This window comes from Chamaea fasciata, unplaced genomic scaffold (assembly GCF_029207755.1).
Source record: "Chamaea fasciata isolate MVZ Bird 193981 ecotype frontalis unplaced genomic scaffold, bChaFas1.0.hap1 SCAF_8, whole genome shotgun sequence".
Classification (NCBI taxonomy): Eukaryota; Metazoa; Chordata; class Aves; order Passeriformes; family Sylviidae; genus Chamaea; species Chamaea fasciata.
Genome location: NW_027094093.1, coordinates 7,755,875 through 7,775,386, shown reverse-complemented (window position 1 = coordinate 7,775,386; position 19,512 = coordinate 7,755,875). Strand labels below are relative to the sequence as shown.

At 39.2% G+C, this 19,512-nt stretch overlaps 1 protein-coding gene across 14 annotated transcripts in view; it reads right to left on the bottom strand.

The window, feature by feature from the left end:
- GULP1 (GULP PTB domain containing engulfment adaptor 1) overlaps positions 1-19,512 on the bottom strand; it is a 151,463-nt gene that overhangs the window by 122,055 nt on the left and 9,896 nt on the right. For 9 of the 14 annotated variants that reach the window (XM_066189540.1, XM_066189549.1, XM_066189548.1 and 6 more), the window contains exon 2: positions 4,456-4,509. The exons of 4 other annotated variants lie outside the window; for them this stretch is intronic. The gene's annotated coding sequence lies outside the window, so the exon portion shown is untranslated. The remainder of the gene's footprint in view (positions 1-4,455; positions 4,510-19,512) is intronic. One more of the 14 variants, XM_066189545.1, reaches the window with a different exon arrangement.

Here is a 19,512-nt window from a genome sequence, read left to right as displayed (position 1 = left end):
GTAAGTTAAGGATGACGAGATCTCTCTGGGACTCCTTTAGTTTCACTGCAGTCCGTCTGAGTGACACACACCATTAACCTGCTTAGTGAAAACCCAGCAAGAGAAACTTGAAAATATTACCCAGAAACTGAACAATCTTTCAAAATGGTCTATCACTGGAAACACAAATCTGAACTCATGTTCCTCCTTTGAAAAATATATGCCCAAACCACATTCCAAAGACATTTCCAACTTAAAAAGTTACTACTCTTTACTGCCACATTTAAACCTCCCGTGCCAGCAGAAAACAGAGATGTCACAAGTTCGAGACCTTGACACAGCAGGCTTTGAAACCTAAAGCTGCCATTAAAAATACCAGGTCCTCTACTTCACAAATAGCAAAAAGCAACTAAAGCAGCACCGTGGGTTTGGGTTTCTTGAGGGAGGAAAGGATGGCACTTAATCCCTGCTAATACCCAAAGCAAGATGTTTTCAGCACCAAATTTCTTATCTGAAAATCAGGCAGAGGACAAGAAATCAGCTGGTATACACCCTAGCATGGTCCATCAGCCTCCCCTGCTCACTGATAAACGAGAGGGAACACCCCACACTCCTCCAGCCCTACAGCAGCTGCAGCAGCAGCCACTGCCAAGGCTGGGCTTGCTTTGGCAGAAGGAGCTCAAGGCACTGAAGAACTTCTGTGCAGCTGCTCTGAGAGAACCTTTCTCCAAGCTGCAGCTGCAATCAGCACCAAAAAGCTGCAGCCAGGGCAAACAGGCAGCATTGGACTGGCCCTTTCTCACAAGAACCCCCAGATGTGACCCCCAAACCTTCACCTTGTCTAATACTAGAGCCACTTTGGGACCAGTAATGCCCTCTTTTCCACAGCACAAAGGATGGTAGCACCAGACCACTACATCCTGGATTCCCTCATTCCTATCCTTTCTTAAAAAGGAAAGTTCAGCAGCTGCCACACCAAGTGGACTGCCCCTTGCCCAGTGCCTTCCTGACACCTACGTGGCTCCACCAGCAGTGGCCTTGTGCCTTTCCTCCTTTAACCATGGCGAAAGATTCATCAGAACACCACAAAGAACTTCCCCTCTTCACAACAGGCGGATGCCCTGTGCATCTTGTGAATCTTGACTCAAATCACAGTGAGGAAAATAACTCCATCTCTCCCTTAATCCTAGACAAACAGCTTCCCTGGTAGCTGTGCTGCAGTTATTGGCAATTCCTAGGTGGTAAAGAGGAAATAAACAAGCTGAGGGGAAGCAAAGGGCTGGAAATCTCAAATGTAATAAAGGAGTGGATGTTCTCTTATCTGCCTGGTTGTTGTTAACTAGGAACCAAAGGTCAATCCAGCCATTTTTTTTCCTACCAAGAGGAGCTATTTCATTTAGAGAAAACTGGTTGTCTTTGAATTGATGACATTGCAAGAAGAAAGTTATGTTAAATTAAAAAGTTATAGCACAGAGACTGCATTAACATTTTTGACAAAAATCCCTATACTCAAACACTTCCCCAAGCTGAGCACACTCTATGTGAATTTAATTGCTTTCAAATAATCAAATTCCACATTAAGTGGGGCTAATCTATGCTGCTTCAGCCTAATTACTATCTCAGTCCCAAAAGTTGGTGGCTTTTTTTCCCCAAAAGAGATTAAAATGGAATTTATTCTTTAACATTTTGAGTCTCCAGTTGTCTGTCAGGTCTACTGGATGAAGCCTTGTAACACAGTAATAAGGCACAGCAGAAAATTCAAGGCTAAGTCAGTCTTGCTCTTCCTGCGTTTATTCTGCATTTTGTTTGTTATGCTAATTGAGGCTGTTAGCTAATGACTTCAGTACACTGTTAGTAATTTGTGGTTTTCCTTTGTGAAAACTAAATTGCCTCTAAATCTAAAGAAAGGATGTCCACATGTTGAGGTTGAAAGGAACATTTAGGTTCTAAACACAGGTTTAACAACACTCATCCTTCCCTGTGCCAAGAAATACTGCCTACTCCAAACTTTAGCACAATTCACAAATCATCGGGAACTGGCATTCTTTAAGCTAGTCAGAGGTTTACCACCTTGTCCTTAAAGATGCTTTAGCACACCTGGACATCCCAAAGGATGAACTTAACTCATGCAAAACTACATCTGTTACAGTGAAGGCTTCTCTCATGCTGAGAACATCTGGATCTGTAGAAGGGACTGGAAACTTCCCTTTTCATTCCACACAGGCTCCACTGTTTCTTCTCTCACCTTAAAAAATGCAAGCACCACTTCGTAAAAGGAAAAAAGAAAAATCACAGAGCTTACCTTTTTATAAACTTAAGTAACAGATTTTTTCCTTTCCAATGTCAACCTAATAAGCATCCAGCATTACTGAGTAAATTAATAGTAAAGAGAGATGGGAAGTGGGGAAGACAACAAAGTGTTGCATTAATCCCACAGATGGGGTTAAAGATGCCAATACAGAGCTCCAGATTAATGCCACTACAGTGTATTAGCCTACCCCTATGGAACCAGATCACATCAGCACACCAGGCTTTGTTCAAGAAATAAATATATAAACCAACAATTCACAAGGCAGTTTTTCATTAGATATTTGGCACGCTAGTAAGAATAATCAGAGAATATGGATATAAACAACAGCTTTCTATTCATTCTGTCCCGATAAATAAGACCCTGGAAGAGTGCTCACTGTAACTAAATGTATCTAACCATTTTCAGAGTGCAAGTACTAAAATTTGAGGCTTTATTCTTAGGCAGAAAGGCACAAGCCAGGAAAAAACGCAAGTAAGTGAAGCTCACACAGACACTTACACAAAGAGTGACTGTCCCATGTGACAAGCACCAGCAGAAAGAGCCCATTTATATTTCTCTGTCTGCAACAATCACAGCTGAAATGTATCTTTAGGAGCCTGATCTGAAGTTTAGAAGACTTTCAGTATACTGCTGATTCTGCAGAACTCATATTTCTGGGCTCTTTCTCATGTCTCCCAATTTATGCCGTAGACCAACATGGTCTGATGTCTGGGAACAAGAGAGCAAGGGGTGAAGACACACCAAATTCTGCCTTGAAACACCACCTCTTTACAGACAGAATATATCAATGTTAAAAATGAGCCCCAAAAAAGAAAAAAAGAAAAAAAACACTAAACCCCCCAATTAATCCAAAACAACTTGCAAAACCCCAGCAACCTGTTTCCATAAGATTTTGATTAGGCTAAGAGGCCAAAGCTCACCATTTGTGGCAGAATATCAGACCATTTAGCCATTTCTGATGTATTTCTCAAAAAATATTTTAATCAAGAAAGTTCAGCATCATGTATGATGCTTTACAGGTGCCAGAACATCATCACTTCTTACACAGTGTAACTCCTCACTGAGAGCACAGCCCATGCCATTTAATACTGCCCATGACAGAGCATGTGAGTACATCATCCACTCACCCCACACTCCTTTATTTAATCACAGGCTTTGGATTAAAAACGTAATTATAATCTTCTAAAATAAACCATACAGATTAAATGTATGCTTCCTTTTGCGAGAAAATAATTTGAAAGGTTTGTAAGGAAGTCAGGTAATAAAACCATCACAGTTTTATGATAAGGCTTGCTATGACTTCATTAGGAACAAATCTCTACCTAGCTACTTGTGTATCTTCAGCACAGAAACTTGTTTGTCAAATTCTAGAACTCAACTCCCCAGAACACAGGCTGCAATTTACACCAGTAACCCAAATCCCACAGCAAATCTGAACCACAGAGCCCTGCTAATTTCAAAATCCATCTGACATGGCCGGTGATACGGGCTCCTTGTACCAGAATGCAACAACTCGAATGGAAATGAAACCAATGGAACAAATTCAACAGAAGGTCACAAGTGTGACTTCTAAATTACTGCACTTCCTCAAAAAAACTGACCCAGTAAAAAAGCAGCTTTGTGCTCTCTCAGAGCAGTGATGAGAACCTCACACTGAAGACAGATCACCTAAAGCACTGACAACTACATCTACGCTTCCTGTGATCTAACCCAGTCTAGCTCTGAAATGAAAGTAAAGCAACAGATAAAACAATCGGCCTGTGAAAGTGAGATATATAACAGTCAAGAAAAGGCACATCAAGGAACCATAAATTAGTGATAAAAGTTGACATAGGTCTGAAGATACGTGCTGGATAGAAAGATTTTAACCACACTCATCTAAGACAAGGATTAGCTTTCACTACTCCACAATCATTACAGTTTCACATGTCCTGCAGTGACAACAGAAACATTCAGATGGCAAAAGGACCAGAAGTGTTTACAGATTTTCCCCTGTGTAAACAGCACACTAAAGCCTCCTGTAATATTTCTGTTCCCACAGCAAATAGAAATTAACTCTATTTACATCAGATCACCAGTATAAGGGATTAGCTGTTTGTGCTGGTAAGCACATTTATGTGATCAAATCTAGATGTACAGTAAACCAAAAAAGGTTATTACTGAACCTGATCTAATGGTTGCCTCCTCTCCACGTGTCTTGCATCTCACCTCGAAGGTATCTGTCAAAAAGTTCAAAAATCACAATCATTAGATCAAACTCTTAGTAACTCATAAAATGACTTTTAAATCTTCAATCTGTACTTGCATATATTGCTAACAGTTTGGACATCAAGTTTATCTGGCTAATAATTTGTCAGACATGAACCAAGAGATGATTTGAGGCACAGTTAAACCTCTTTAAATGCACAGAAGAAAAATTTGCCAGTGCCAAGGACTAATTAACTCCCAAGGGAGTTAAGAATTCTGGGGACATGTTCTCTGGGACACGTATCCACTACAACTGTCCCAAGAATTTCCAAGACTCCTATGACATCTTATGACAAATCACTTATGGGCCTTCTCTGGGCAATTTTGCAATGCCTAGTACAGAGGTTTTGTGTATAAAAAGGCACAAAGTGCTGAATAATCTCATCAAATGCACTTTTTTCCCAAATAATACAGATTAAAATATAAGTTTTCATAAGCAGATCCATTTCCTCTGAAGTTATCAAATGTGGAGAAATAAAACAGAAAGGACAATTTTCAGTGGCCTGAAGAGGTCCATGTTAAAAAAAAAAAAAGTATCAACATCCCCAGAGTAACTAAACAGAGAAACTAAAAGCTTTCCAGCGCAAAAAGCGACGTGCTCACAGCAGCACTGTGGGCACAGAAAAGCTCAGCAGTCCTTGCCCTACAGGCTTATGCACCTGGGATAAGGTCTGCAGGTCATTTTTCACGTTTGTCACAGCAATTTGTACTCTGCCACCTGAACTCAACGTCCAAGAGAAGCCCTTGATCTTTTTCCCCCACTAGGAAAAATCAGTATTTCTGGGATCCAGCCAGTGAAGTCATGCAAAGGCATACCAGTGACAGTTAATTACTTGCTAATCATGCTTTGGCTTCAGGATGAATACCACTAGAAATACTTCATTTATTCTTTTCATTGATATTAGACATTCATTGTTACAATTACAAAAAATTCAATGCAAACAATTCAGAAGACTGTCTCTAACTGACAAATAATTGAAAATAAGCTCATTTTTGTGTCTGCAGCTTGAAGAGATCATTCCACAAACCCCGTGCTGTTCAGAGCTGATGTGCAACTGAGAAAGAAGTATGGAATTTGAGAGAAGCCATATGGCAAAAGTTAAATATTTTGGTGTCAAAATACCCGTCATAGCTTAATTCAAACTTATCATGTTCTTCACACTTCTGAGACATGAGATCCAGAGATTGGTCAGAACTGTACAATTTTTCCACCAATTTTTATGGACAAGGGTCAATGAATTATTTCTCCTTGACAAGCGTGTGACATTTCAAAGCTGCCTTTAACCACAGAGCTCTCTGTAGTTTCAGAGCAGACAAAGAGACTGCATATTTCCTTTATACACATAGTTAAGCAATCAGAAAACATTCCAAATTATTTCAGAATTAATAAGACAAGCTATATGTAAGCATCAGCATAATTTTATTTCCAGGCTCACTTAAGCTTAACGAGTTCTAAAACTTGAATATGCTCCGTATGAAATGTTAAACATTTACATCCCAGTTGACAATGACCTTGTGTTAAATTATTAAGGAACAACAGAATAGCTGATGTTTCCACAAGCACGGGTTAGAACTAGATATGCAATCAAACACACAGAGATGGGTCATTACTGGGCCATAATTAACGATCACTGCCATTCACTGGGCCTCCACAACACTGCCTGTCATCAATATCTGTTAGCAGAAGGCTGCAATATAAACATTTATAAAGCAGACACAATGCACCAGCTAAACCTCTAATGCATGTAATTGCTAACACAGAGCCATATGCTGAAAATCCATCTCTCTTTACATTTAACTTTTACAACCTAGGCAAATCAGACAACTGTCTAGCCCAGAGTCTTCCAAAAATGCTTACTGATTAGAAAACTGTAATCAGCTGCCAGTTCAATTGTTTTTACAACATTCTACATAAGACAAATGAGGTCTGTTGCCCTGACTTGTGAAAGAGCTCCAATAAATGCCAATTATAAGAGCAATTAGGGGATCAACTCTGACATCACAGGTTTCTCTATAAGATATTAGCTCAATGACTTTTTTATAAGCTAATTAGTCATGGACTACGAACAAGAAACAGATGATCCAAAAACAATGATTCTGCAAAAGTGTGTGTTGTCAAATCCCAAAAGGGCAACAACCCCAGCTTTCCAGTAGGAATCATATCTGTGACTGTTAACTCCTTCAACTATATTAGCAATAACAATCTAAATTATGAAAAAGAACACATGAAGTATTCCAAGCATGACCAGCTTCTGTAAAAGTTCTTAAAAATCCTGGATTTACCGCTATTTCCTTTGGCAGAAGCCATGCTGTTAATCAAAGACGAGATAAATTTGTAGGGATTGCACAACAGGAAGGAAGAAAGAAGGAATTCCCCTGTAATGTAGAGAACTTGCCTCTTCCTAAAGAAACAGAGGACACAGCAGGAAGTGGGTGCTTCAGTTGAAAATTCCTGTCACAAAAAGGCAAGACGAGCCACCAGCACAGTCCAGGAGAAGAAAAGTAGTTTGATTTTCTGAAAACTGAAGTTCTTGTTTGTAAAATGGCAAAATGTTGTCTATATGACCATAACTGGGATTCCTTTACGTGTAGCCATAATGACAGGGTGTGATTGTGCAATGACACCTTTCTGTAGGCTTATTGCCCTGTTCACCAAAACAGACACAGTTCACCAAATGAACATCTCATCTGATGGGCCTTTGCAAAGCCTGGTGCATTATTTGCCACAAACTGCTCAAAGTGCAGCCTGGAGCCCGAGGACACGCACAAGAGGCTGCTCTCTGGCAGCTCTCACCAAGGCACTTCATGGCCCACAAATGAGTGTATTTCAAAAATAGTGTTGTCCTTATTTTACATTTAGTCAGTGTGGCTACTCAACACAACAGAATTGGGGGTCCCAATCTGAAATGACCATCAAGCATTTTGCTGTCTCTCTAGTGAGAGGCTTAAACTCAGCTACACTCAAACTGATTTGCTGCAAATGCAGTAAAACCTGGCAGAAACTACAGAAACAACCTGCCAAGGAAACATGTGCAAGCCCTCAGGTGTTATTTCCTAAAGAGCTATAAAACGTGGAGTATTTTATTATCAAAGCAGGCTGCCCTTGATTTCAGGTATGAGAGTCAGCACTTGCTCAAATCCCAGCCAAGAGCTAGAGACAGGTATTCCTAACATAAGCAAAAAGCTTCCTACAGCACCTTGACCACTATCAACTAGGAAAAACAGGGTGGGGTTGGGAACCACATTCCCCAGAATGGTTATTTGACTGATTTAGCTCCATTTCAGGGTCTGGAGAGGGCAATAAGCTTTCAAGAAAGAAGTTCTGTCCTTCTATCATATGCAAAATAAACACTTTTTGTGTTTATGTTTGGGAGCACACTGACTTACACATGTACACGGACCCTGGAAAAAAATGCCACCCCACAGAGAAACCACATCAAATCTTTAGGCTGCTCCTCACACAGGGGCAGCACAAAGCAAACCAGGCAACGCCGAGAGAAGTTTTATATCAAGCCACAGCTTTCTCAGCCTAACACACAGGCATAACCCTTTTTCCTCATTAAAATTACAACCTAGCTGATATGAAAAATTAACCTAAAGGCCTCTTTCAACATGCTTCTCCAAATATGACTAACTTACTCCAGCTATCTTACAACACATCAAATATGCTATGACACAAGTGCCAGAAAATCTAATAAAACTCTAGCAAATAACAACTGTCAAGAAGCTACAAAAAGATTCTGACCACGCTCATGTACTAACAGCTGATGTAGAGACAGCCAGACACTGCAACAAGAAACAGAAATATCCATGGAATAAGCAGAGAGGCAGCAATGCATGGGCACAGCATGGAAACTGGATATTTCCACGGGTTGCCTTTCAACACCCCATTCGGGACTGATGCCACAAAACCCACAAGACCTCTGAAACCTTACACTGTTTATGGCCACGTCCCAAACACCCTCACACTCCTGCACTGCCCAAAGAGTGAAGCATGCTGACATGACTCTGGAGGTAAACACAGAGCATTTCTGGGATGGAGCTGTTCCTGGTTTGCTTAAAGCAGAAGCTGATGTGTTCAGTTCTGTCTGCACTCTGGTGTGCAAGTTCATAACCTCAAGTATGGCACTAGACATTTTTTCTTCATTTAGAAGGTTATTCATAGATTCACAGAAGCTTTCATTATATGCATTTTTGTTTTTCCCCCACTTCTTTACTCCTGTTAAGGAGTATGCTGGTAACTACATGATACCGCTGCACTGAGCGTCAGGGTTCAACAAACATAATTAAACACGAGCACATAAAAAGAAGCACTGCACACACCATTGAAAAATCCTGCAGTGACTTACAGATACTAATTTCAGCAGAAGACTTTTGCAGAGTGTAACAATATACTCTCCAACAACAAATTCAAGAAACATTAAAAAACCCCAAAATTACATTGGCTTTGCTTCTTCACAAATCAAAATCTTCATTAGACACACCCTGTGCACAGTCGTCCACATTTACAAAACTACCAACTACTCAGATTTATCTTCATGAAAGCAGCCCCTTAAATGAAATGAATCATAATCACCTCAAGGACTGATAGTCTGTGATTGTGACTGGACATACCGACAGATTTGCTAGGTGGCATGGAATAATTTTTCTGTCACACCTGGATTATATAGAATAGGACTGCAAATTCTGGATTTATAAAAACCAAGTCTTCTTTTTGGGGACTGAATGTTTTTTACTGAAGCTTGCAAATATGACAACTAAAACAGACTACTTACTATAACTAACAAATTATTTTTTAAAGGAACCAGGATCTAGGTGATCAAGTATTCAGACAATATCAAGTAGAAATATTGAAACGTAAGAATAGACATTTTACATAATTTTTTCCACTGTAATGCACAATTCAGCTAGGCACACTGATAAAAGTTATCTAGAGCCCAAACACTAAATTGTGTGCTCATGTAGGATACAATATGCAGAGAGACTTTAGAATATTTTCTGTTTTGAAGCAATAAATATAAATTCAAGCTGTGTCAACAATATAACCAATGGACTAAACAGACGTAGATGGGCGAAGCTTAAAGGAAAAACCTTTACTTCTCCGCCACAAATGTCCCAGTTTGCATCACAAAAACATTTAATGTGTTCACTTGTGCAGTTTGAGCCAGGAGCTGTCTTTAAATCCTTATTTCACCACAAGGAAACTTTCAATCAGATTCTTTGCATTTTCAATCCGCAGCTCTGTGCAATCCCATATACTCTCCTTTCACAGATATCACCACATTCAATGTGCATTTTAGGACTGGAAAAGAAGCAGGACACTGATGACACCATTATTTCAAAGTCCAGGACATCAGGATTAATGTATTCCATTCACTCGCAGTGCACGTAAAACAAACAGACCAACCAACTAAAAACCTCCCCCTGAACTATGATTATTTCTATGACAGAAGTGACAGATTGTTTTTTTTTCTTTTTAGCTGGATGGTTGTTTCCTCCTTAAAAAATTGAGAAAAACATACTTTAAGCATATTGGCCCTAATATTTGTCATAAATCTCTAAGAAGTCTATCACTTGACATCTTAGAGTCCTACTTGGTTTTTAAATCAGTAGTGTATTTCAGCTAAAATTATACATAGTGTTTTCTTCAGGACATTTGTATTTCTCATCACAGAAGAGAACAATAATAGGAAAAGCCTTCTTTGTAAAACATATTAAGTATCAAAAAAGTCATAAGAGGCTAAAAACGTCCCATCCATTACATCATCGCAATGCAGCAGATGAAAGGAAAACAATTTTGAACAGGACTCATCTTTTCGTCCAGAGGAGAACACCAGATCATATTTAAACTCAGGAGGCCTTGGTGCAACTTTATCACCTATTCTCTACTTCATAAATGGCAATCTGAGTATGTGCAGAATCACAAAGTGGTCAGAGGAAAAGAGTATTTGTGAAACATCATAGAGATGGAAATTGCATCCTCAGTGTTTGAGTCAGATGTATTCCTTGATTTCTCTTGAGCAATTCCAGATGGGGATCAGGCACAAAGAACAAATGTAGAGATATTCTCACTTCCAATTCTTGCTTTCATCAATTAAGTTATCACTAACTTCTGTGAATGAACTGGGAGATGCAGAGGGACACACACATTCAGTTTCAAAAACATGGTGGAGAAATAGAGGTATAAAAGGAATAATGGAGAATATAAAGTAAAAAGAAAGCAGCTGAAACAGGTAAATGAAAAGCTCATGAAAGAAAAATTTAGTCCTTTAAAATTTTATCCAATTAAAATGAATCGTAAAAAGAAAAAAAAATCCTTACAAGCATGGGCAAAATTAACAATCAAACAAAAAGCAGCAGAATTTCTGTATACAGAAGGTACCAATCAGACAAGCACAGATGATGAAGCAACCCAGTGAACGACAAGATCCTAAAATTCTTTCATGTAATAAGAGTAACCTTCAAAGCCTCTAGATGGACACTACCACATTGCTGCTTGCAAGGGGAGAACAGACAGAGGCAGCACACAAGACTTTCTCCTTTAGTTTTTGGTTTCATTTGAGAGCACCAAAGCACGCCAAGCCATAAAAATCCCCAAAAACAAATACAAAAAAACCCCTCGCAAGTCTGAATCTTGTGCAGATAGAGGAAGAGGTCATTTAGAACTTTACTGAACCGAGAATATTGAAATGACATCTGAACACAACCAAACTATGCAGTCTTAAAGCTGTCCAGACTTCTAAAGGAATATTTGTAAGAAAAATTGGCTGCAGATGCTCGCAGCATATGGAATGCATAGAGGCCACCTACAGCAAACTGAGAATTTCACAGAAGAACAGGTAAGCTATTTGATTGATAGCCCACTCCCAAAAATCTGGAACACTGAAGAGACAGGGGGAAAACAAGGGAATTTATGTATACTGTAAAATACTGGATGTGACATGCCAGTTCTGCTGAAGCACACGTGAGTAAAAGACTATCTACTGAAAAAGCAGACTGAAGAGGGCCAAGACAAAAGTTTCAAGAAAAAAATGTGATAAAATGCGATAAAAATAGAAGATAAATAAAAGAGATGACTCCGCTGCATGAGTACGATAAAAAAATTCACAATAAAATTCACAATGCTGTACACCTATAAGGCCACTCCAAAACAAAGTGCTGGAAAGGTTGCATCCATTATGACAGAGCTTGATAGATTCATTTGCATGACCAAGAAAAATCAGACCTTTTATTATTAGCGGTTTTATTAAAGGTAACTGTCAGTAGAACTCAGCAGATTTAGGTGATGAGCAAGAATTCACTGTTCCAACCACATCATCCGCCAGTCAGCTGCATGTCTCCTACAGGGACACTGACATCAATCTCTATTTTCTAACAATTCACCAGATTTTGTGAAATGCATGAAAATTTTATTGGAGGACTGCAACAAGTTCCAAAGTCATTGCCAGGGGGAGACGCAAAAAGGAAAAATGGAACTGGTCTGCTGCAGCCCAATTCCACTAGAGACTAGCTCAAAAAACCTCAGTTTAAATGGTCTGCCTTCTTTTTAAAGGTCAGTCCCTTGAACACCTGAATCCTCCTCTCTTCCAGCACCACCAACATCATTAACTGTAAAAAGATCTGCCAAAAGGCAATTAAGGTCTGGCATGTTGTTTCACTCTATGATAAACCTTACAAATGTGGAGGTTCAAAGGTAAAATTCTACCTTTAGCATATTTTAAATGGGGGCAAGCAGGGGACAACAGCCACTGGACAGACAGAGCCACCAGACTGTTTGCTGCAACTTCTGTTTCTTTTCCGTCATTAATTAATAGATAAGTTGAGGTGATAGATAAGGTGCACTCAAAAGTCAATACATTCCTCATTTTTAAAGAGAGGTGAGAAGCAAGAAAAAAGCATTTCTGGTTTTTTGTTTGTTTTGGTTTTTCCGACAGCTCAGCAGGAAAACAAAACAAACGTCCCCAATACACAAACATAGGAACCTGAAAAGCTAAATAAACTGGATACAGTAACCAGCAGCTTTCTGCTTTTCTGCACTACAGCACTGTTCATCCTCACTTATTAAAGCGGGGTGCCTTGAAGAGCATAAAAGCACATGAGTGAAGGCCAGATGGAGACTATGTCCATGTGGATAAATCTGTTCTGGTTGGGTCAGCCATGAATCACACTGCGAGCACTGAGGAAACCAGTATATGATGAACCAATGCCTGGGTTTTGTATCTACTCAGAAAACCAACTGTATTGCATCTTGCTCTGTTTCTCCACAGTCAGACTGAACCTGTCTAAATTAAGTTATTCCTCCCGCTTCCCAGTTCTTGGTCACACTCGATCCCAATGCCATACCAAGAGTACCTGAGCCACTACCTAAAGAAAGGCGAACCAAACAGGGAAAGGGTGGCAACATGTGGAGAAGTGCTTCCACCACCATGTCATGAGCATCATTTCACTCTAAATGAGTTCCAGAACTACAGGGTGAACATCTTGACACCCTGAGAAGTCAAACAGACATGAGCAGGATTCCTACATCCATGCAAAACAGAACTAATAACCATGTAATAGCTGTCATTCACAATGCAATTTTTCACATTTCAGCTCTCGCACTAGCCAGTACTTTGCCATGTATACCAGTTTTCCTAATGCCACGGCAGACTCAAATAATTGACACATTTCCAGATAAGTGACAAGATAGGAGTGAGCAGAAAACACTCTCCCCACCCTTCACCCTTCCACAGTGTCAGAGGCTCAGACTAGAGTTAATTAAGTTGCTTACTCCAAGACATGCTACAAATGTATTTGAGCTGCAACATCGCTTTGAAGATCTTACCTCGTAAATGTTCCCCCGTATATTGTGAAACACAAATTTCAGAAATCTGTCAAGATATGTCAAGATTCCACCAAGTTTGTCAGCTAAGAAGGAATAGACTTGATTCTATCTTAGACAAAAACAATTCTACCTTAGACAAACATTGCCTGGGACTTATATCTTGTAACGTTTTCCAAAAAGCAGCTGAAATAATACACAATTGAATACTGCCGTCTGGAGGGAAAAGAAGTATTTAGACCATAAACAAACAGGATCAAATTACCCAGAAGTACACATGCCTTGCAGCAAGCACAAGAAACACCACAGCAAATAACATACATAAATATTCTTCAAAAGCATCTGGCAAAATTCACCATAATGAATTCAAAATATTCAAGCAATTATTTCCAGCCAACCACTTATTTCTTTCAGAACTGAGATCCTTAGCATTTTATTTTGTTTTTTACTGTCGAGGCATATTTCTTCAGTAGTTTGACTTTTTTTTTTTTTCTCTGCCATTTGGCTAAGCAACTAAGTAACTTATTCAGTAACTTCCAGACGACCTAGCAAATGGAATTGATTTGGATTAAATAGCAACAGATTATTTTATCAGTAGTTAAGTAGTCACGGGTATGCCGGCAACATAACACATTTTAAATATATTCCACTAATCCTATCAAGTATGCTTTTACTGATCTTTCACTAAACATCTATTTTGTGGTCCATTTCTTCATACCCTCTAATCACAGCTCAGTTACAATGTCAAAAAAACCTGAAATCCCAAACTAAAAGCACATAGAGTCACAACAAAGATAATTTTCTGATTAAGAGGTACATAAGGGACTGCTGTGGAATCATTAGTGTTTACAACTATAAGCATATTTACTGCTTCCATCCTTTACAGGACAGATTTGTTACAGTTGAAAGCTTTCCCTTCAGGGCCTTTTAGAGAAGCACATATATATCCCACAGATATGCCACAACCCATAAAGTCGTCCCAGTAAGGCACAGCACAACTGTTCTCCTGGGGTTTTTCTGAGAGTACAAGGGCAAGAGGAGGAAAGGGACAAGGAAAAAGGAAGGAAAAGGTGTGCATGCAGGAGAGGGAAACTATACCTCTAGTTTAGAGCTGAAGGATTTGAACTCATTTAAACGAGAAGTCTTTTCCATTCCCCACCTTTTGCTCTCTCAGATTTTGTTTATTTTTCTGACTCATTACTCAAAAATTTCCTAGATCCTAATCAAGTCTAACAATGCTTCAGAGGAAGCACAACTCCAAAATGGGAAGGGGGAGAAAGTCTTATTTAGGAATTCTTCATAAGCCATTAAATTATAAAAAACTCAGGATATCCTCCAGGACTGGTAAGAAAAATGCTGCATAATAAAGTACAATATTCTTAAGTCATCAAAACATGACTTGGCTCTGAACTGTGGATGTCAAGAGCTTAGATGATGATTGTCCATTCTTATATTGCACTTCTGTTTGAAGTACCCTAGATTCTTCCAGGCATAGAGTTCAAAATGAATTTAAGATTCAAGCCAAAAGTATCACAGATGAGGAAATCCTGAAATGGATCAGCGGACAGCAAAAGATATCTGGACACATAAAGAATATGAATTACAGAGTCTCCCCAAAAAGACTCTGCTGTCAGAGAGCCTCCACAAGTAGCAGCTTTCTACTCCATTTTAAATGATCACCCTGGCCATACACATGATGCACTTCACCAAAAGCCTCATCTGTGACCACTTGAAAATTAATCACCTCAGCCACACACCACCACCTCTCATTTGTATTAGCTCTACATCAGTTTTCTTACCTGGCTTCGAATAAAATACGCAAGCAAATGATGTTGCATCTATTTTTCTAGTGACTACATTTCTTTCTGTCTTTGGAGACTTAAAAATAAAGACTATGTCGTTGCTTTATATATGAAATCTGAGAGTTTAAAAGACAAAACAGATTAATATGAGAATAATATTCAAATGAAGAAAGATATTTTGTAAATGCATTCTAGTTCAACAAAATAACACTTGCTCTAAAGATATTCTTTATCCTATTAGATTCAACCTTGGGAAAAACAAGGCTAAGTAAGACTGCAAACTGCTCAATAAAGTATGTCAGTCTTTTCTGAGTCTGGTTTAAAATTCATGGTGCAAATTATACATTTTGAAAACAGAGAAGACTGCAAACTATCAGTTATACAGGAAACAAGTTAAGTACGTGTATTAGTATGTACATGCTAGGCTTGCTATCTAATACTAAATGCCTATGTAGAATAATCTTATTTCTTAATTATCTATTTTAATTAGCTAGCTACATAAAGCATGGTGCCACAACATCATATTATTGCTATTATATATTAAGAATTATATAAATATATAATAGTTAATGTATATTATATATATTGCTTATTATATTATTAGTAGTCACACCCTCTCCTTCTCAGAAAACCCAACAAGAGAAACTAAAACCTAAGCAGAGTGCCAATTTTACATCTACTGCTGTGGATAATGACCAGCATTTCCACTTCTGTGCAAGACTGGAGAAACCAACACCACACAGAACACTGCGCATTAAAGCAGTTCCTCCGAAGTACAGCACACTAGCCTCGCCTGTGACACAAATCCTCCTTCCTCCCAGCAGCACTGTCACTTGTGCAGTTAAATCATTTTTTGGTTGCCAATCAGTACCAAAGCCAAGCAAACACCTGCTTGTTTCTAAGAGAACTAATCAACAGTGCTGTCAACTGCACTTCAGTTTCCTGACAGATCACTGCAACACCCATGTAGGCTCTGCTCGCTCTGAGCTTCCCACACTGCAGGTTTGCAGTGGCTGTAGCCACCAGCTGTCTCACGCCATCCCAGTCAAAACCAGTAAAAAAAGAGCCATGTAGCTGTACTGACACCTGGGGTATTACCCATGCAAGCATATCATTCAGTGTGGCATGGCTGAAATGCAAGCTAATGGTTTGGATTCAGGAATTACCCTTCGTAGCAGAGAAAATTACTCATACAAAACCAGTCTAACACCCTAATAGCTAATTCAATATCCTCAGCCATAAAACACAGGGATTGGAACCAAGACCTCTGGGAGATGTTCCTAATTTTGAAAGAGAAAATAATAAATAGCTGATATGCTCTTCTAGATTATCACATTTGCTGTCAATGACAGAGGGCTTGTGACAAACATATGGGATTACCAGTCAATATGGCCGGGTTAGAGCACAGCTCGCAGATTCAGCTGTATTTCTGTGCAGAAGCAATGGGCCCTGGGAGAACTTCGGCTGGGAACTAAAGTTCCCAAGTGCCCTCTCCAAGCCTGGATGGTTTCTTGGGTAAAATTTCAAACCCATGGGCACTAAGCCAGAAACAGAGCTTCTCTCACAGAATGGGATGGGAGGGAAAACGGAGACTCATTTTTACAAGCTGGAACACTTCTAGGTGAGTTCTTTTGGTCTCCAAAGAAACCTAATATGCTTTTTAAAGAACAAAAAGTAAAATTAGCAGTGGAAAGCCCCACTAAAGTAGAAAGGGATTTAACAATTTAACAAGAATTTTAACCACTAGCATACTAACAGTTTTAGGTGACTGTGTAAGAAAAGGTTATTTTACATGTCCCTTTCCCAGCCACAGGCATTCGTCCAGCCCCTCTCTTATTTTACCACCCTGCACAGAAACACGTGCAAAGACAAAACCAACCCATCACCAAGATAAAACAACTACAAACTCTGATTACAAGAAAATGCATAGCCACACATGAGTATTTCATCCAGTCAGGTGAAAACCAGAAATTCTCTCTTTCAAGACTATTAGCATTACACTCACTGACATAGCTGTTCAGCAGTGTTGACATACTGCCTTTCACACCATAAAACACAGCAAACGCAAACAATTAAGTACCATTACTATATGGCACAGGAAGATTAGGGAATTAGTAACAGCTCCAGCTCCACAATTTGTTGGAAAAGTATTTCTTCCATCCTAAGCCCACTTGCACAACATGATAAATTGAATATTAATGCAACATGTAACTTACAAAATTAGTAACGCAATTTTTAGGCTGCTTGAATCAAGAAAAAGACAGTCCTTATCTCAGACATTAAAGACCTTTGTGTTTACAAATCCACAGTAGACTGTGCTTTAGAGCTTACACATGTGAAACAGATTAAGGGGCACCATGGTGGGGGTTAATGTCTCAAACTTTCTGCTGGCTACATCGTCAGTCCCCTGCTGCTATTTTCTATCCCGAGTAAAGATTCAGCATCAGTTACCATATACACTTCACCTCTCATTTTCTGCTTAGTTTTAACATGTCTTCACACATTAATCTTAACTATAGTTACTCTAAAACAGGTATGACTTGGGCATAAGATACCCTGCAAAACGAAATCACTGTTTGGCTTTAATTCCAAGTGTCCACTGCCTTGGAAATGATGGTTCTGCCACTTTATCAATTAGGAAGCAGACAAAAGAGAAAAGCTATCAGCTACAATTTTCAGCTATGGGGCAAGCCTCACAAGAGACTTTTTCTCGAAGACCAAAGCCCTAAAATTTGGAGTTTGTGTGAAAAAAAAAATGTTTTCAATACAAAATAAAGTTCAGATCTACATACCTGTGTAAAGAAAAAGCTTTAAAGAAGGAAAACAGTATTAAATGTTTACAACGAGCCCATAGTATTTTAAATCTCATTATTTTTATGATTTACGTTTTTTTAGGGAACCTGACTCATGATCTTTGAATGCACTCAGCTGCCAACACAGCGTGTAGGAAGAAAGCATTAGAGACTGCACATATCCGCACAGCAAGGCATTTGGAAAGATGGCCTGGACAAACGTTAAAAAAATAGGTTTGAGGACACAAAAACTTTCTTAAACAACTCCTAATGTAACTGGCATGCAAAGATGATTGCTGTTCCAAACAACATTTTGAGATGTGACTGCAGAAAAAATTATTTTACTGGGAACACAGTCCTTTATCTAGGCTCATTACCTCACTTCAGTGATATGTTCCAGAAGATTTCACAACAGATTAAGAAAAAAAATGTGGCTGTTTCAAGAGATACCTTCTTTAAAGATGCCCAGACACACACCCTAAAATAAAAGCTCTCAATCTGAAAAAAGAGAAAATATATTCATTAATACCAGGAATGCCTTTGTGCACAGGAAAACCAATAATTACTCTGGGCAGCAGATATAAATTGCCAGCACTAGCACAGAAGAGACTTACCAAATCTGGAGCCAGCCCAGTCTGCAGCAGTGAAGAAACCAGCTCTCCCCAGGCTCCCCTGCCACGAGGAGAGCTGCAAGACTGAGGGGAGAATGGGCAACCAGCTCCCTCCCAGACATCTTTCCCAACAGCAGGAGAAACCTCATCCCAGCCTTTTATCTAATGGAAAAGAATTTTGATTTTGCCTGGACTGCTGAGATGTCTGAAAAAGCCTTTAAGGGCTACAGGGATTTAAAGATCACTTGGAAAGTTTAAGCACAATGTTTAAGTGTCTAATGTCCCATTCTGCCTAGAAGGAACTGAAGATCTGACATCTGCATGTAGAAGAAAAAAAATGGAAACAGAATAGAATATTAAATGTCACAGCAGGTACTAGTCAGGATTCTGCTTTGCACACTGTGGTACTGCTGCATTTTGCCTTTGGTCAGAATTTTCCCCATTAAAACTAAGGGGACGGAGAGAGCAAAGGAAGAACTGGGCGGGGGGGATCACATTAGAGATCTTGAAATGTTCCAGAGAACCCAATAGCCCTCAAAACACTATTCCATTCTATCTGAAAAGAATGAGGAGGAATTTGCATGCAGTTTTACAGCTTCCACGTTATTTTGGGAATTATGAGAAGACTGAAGAGATTAGGCTTCTGTATCCATATCTATTCCCAAATACTCGAGTATCCACATACCCCTCTCCACAAAGCAACAAAGTAAGCTGGAAACAGCCATCATATACTTTTGAATTCCAAAAGATTTGCCTTAGAAGTCCCATATTTTTCAACATAAAAATGTTATTTACTTGTGTTGCTCAGGATACCTCTACAGCACAGGAATAACCAGAACATCTACACAATTTCCACAAATTATAGTTCTAATTTCTGGTGACAAAACAAACAAACAAACAAACAACCAAAAAAAAAACCCCACCTTAATTCTATCAACAGAGCCAGCAG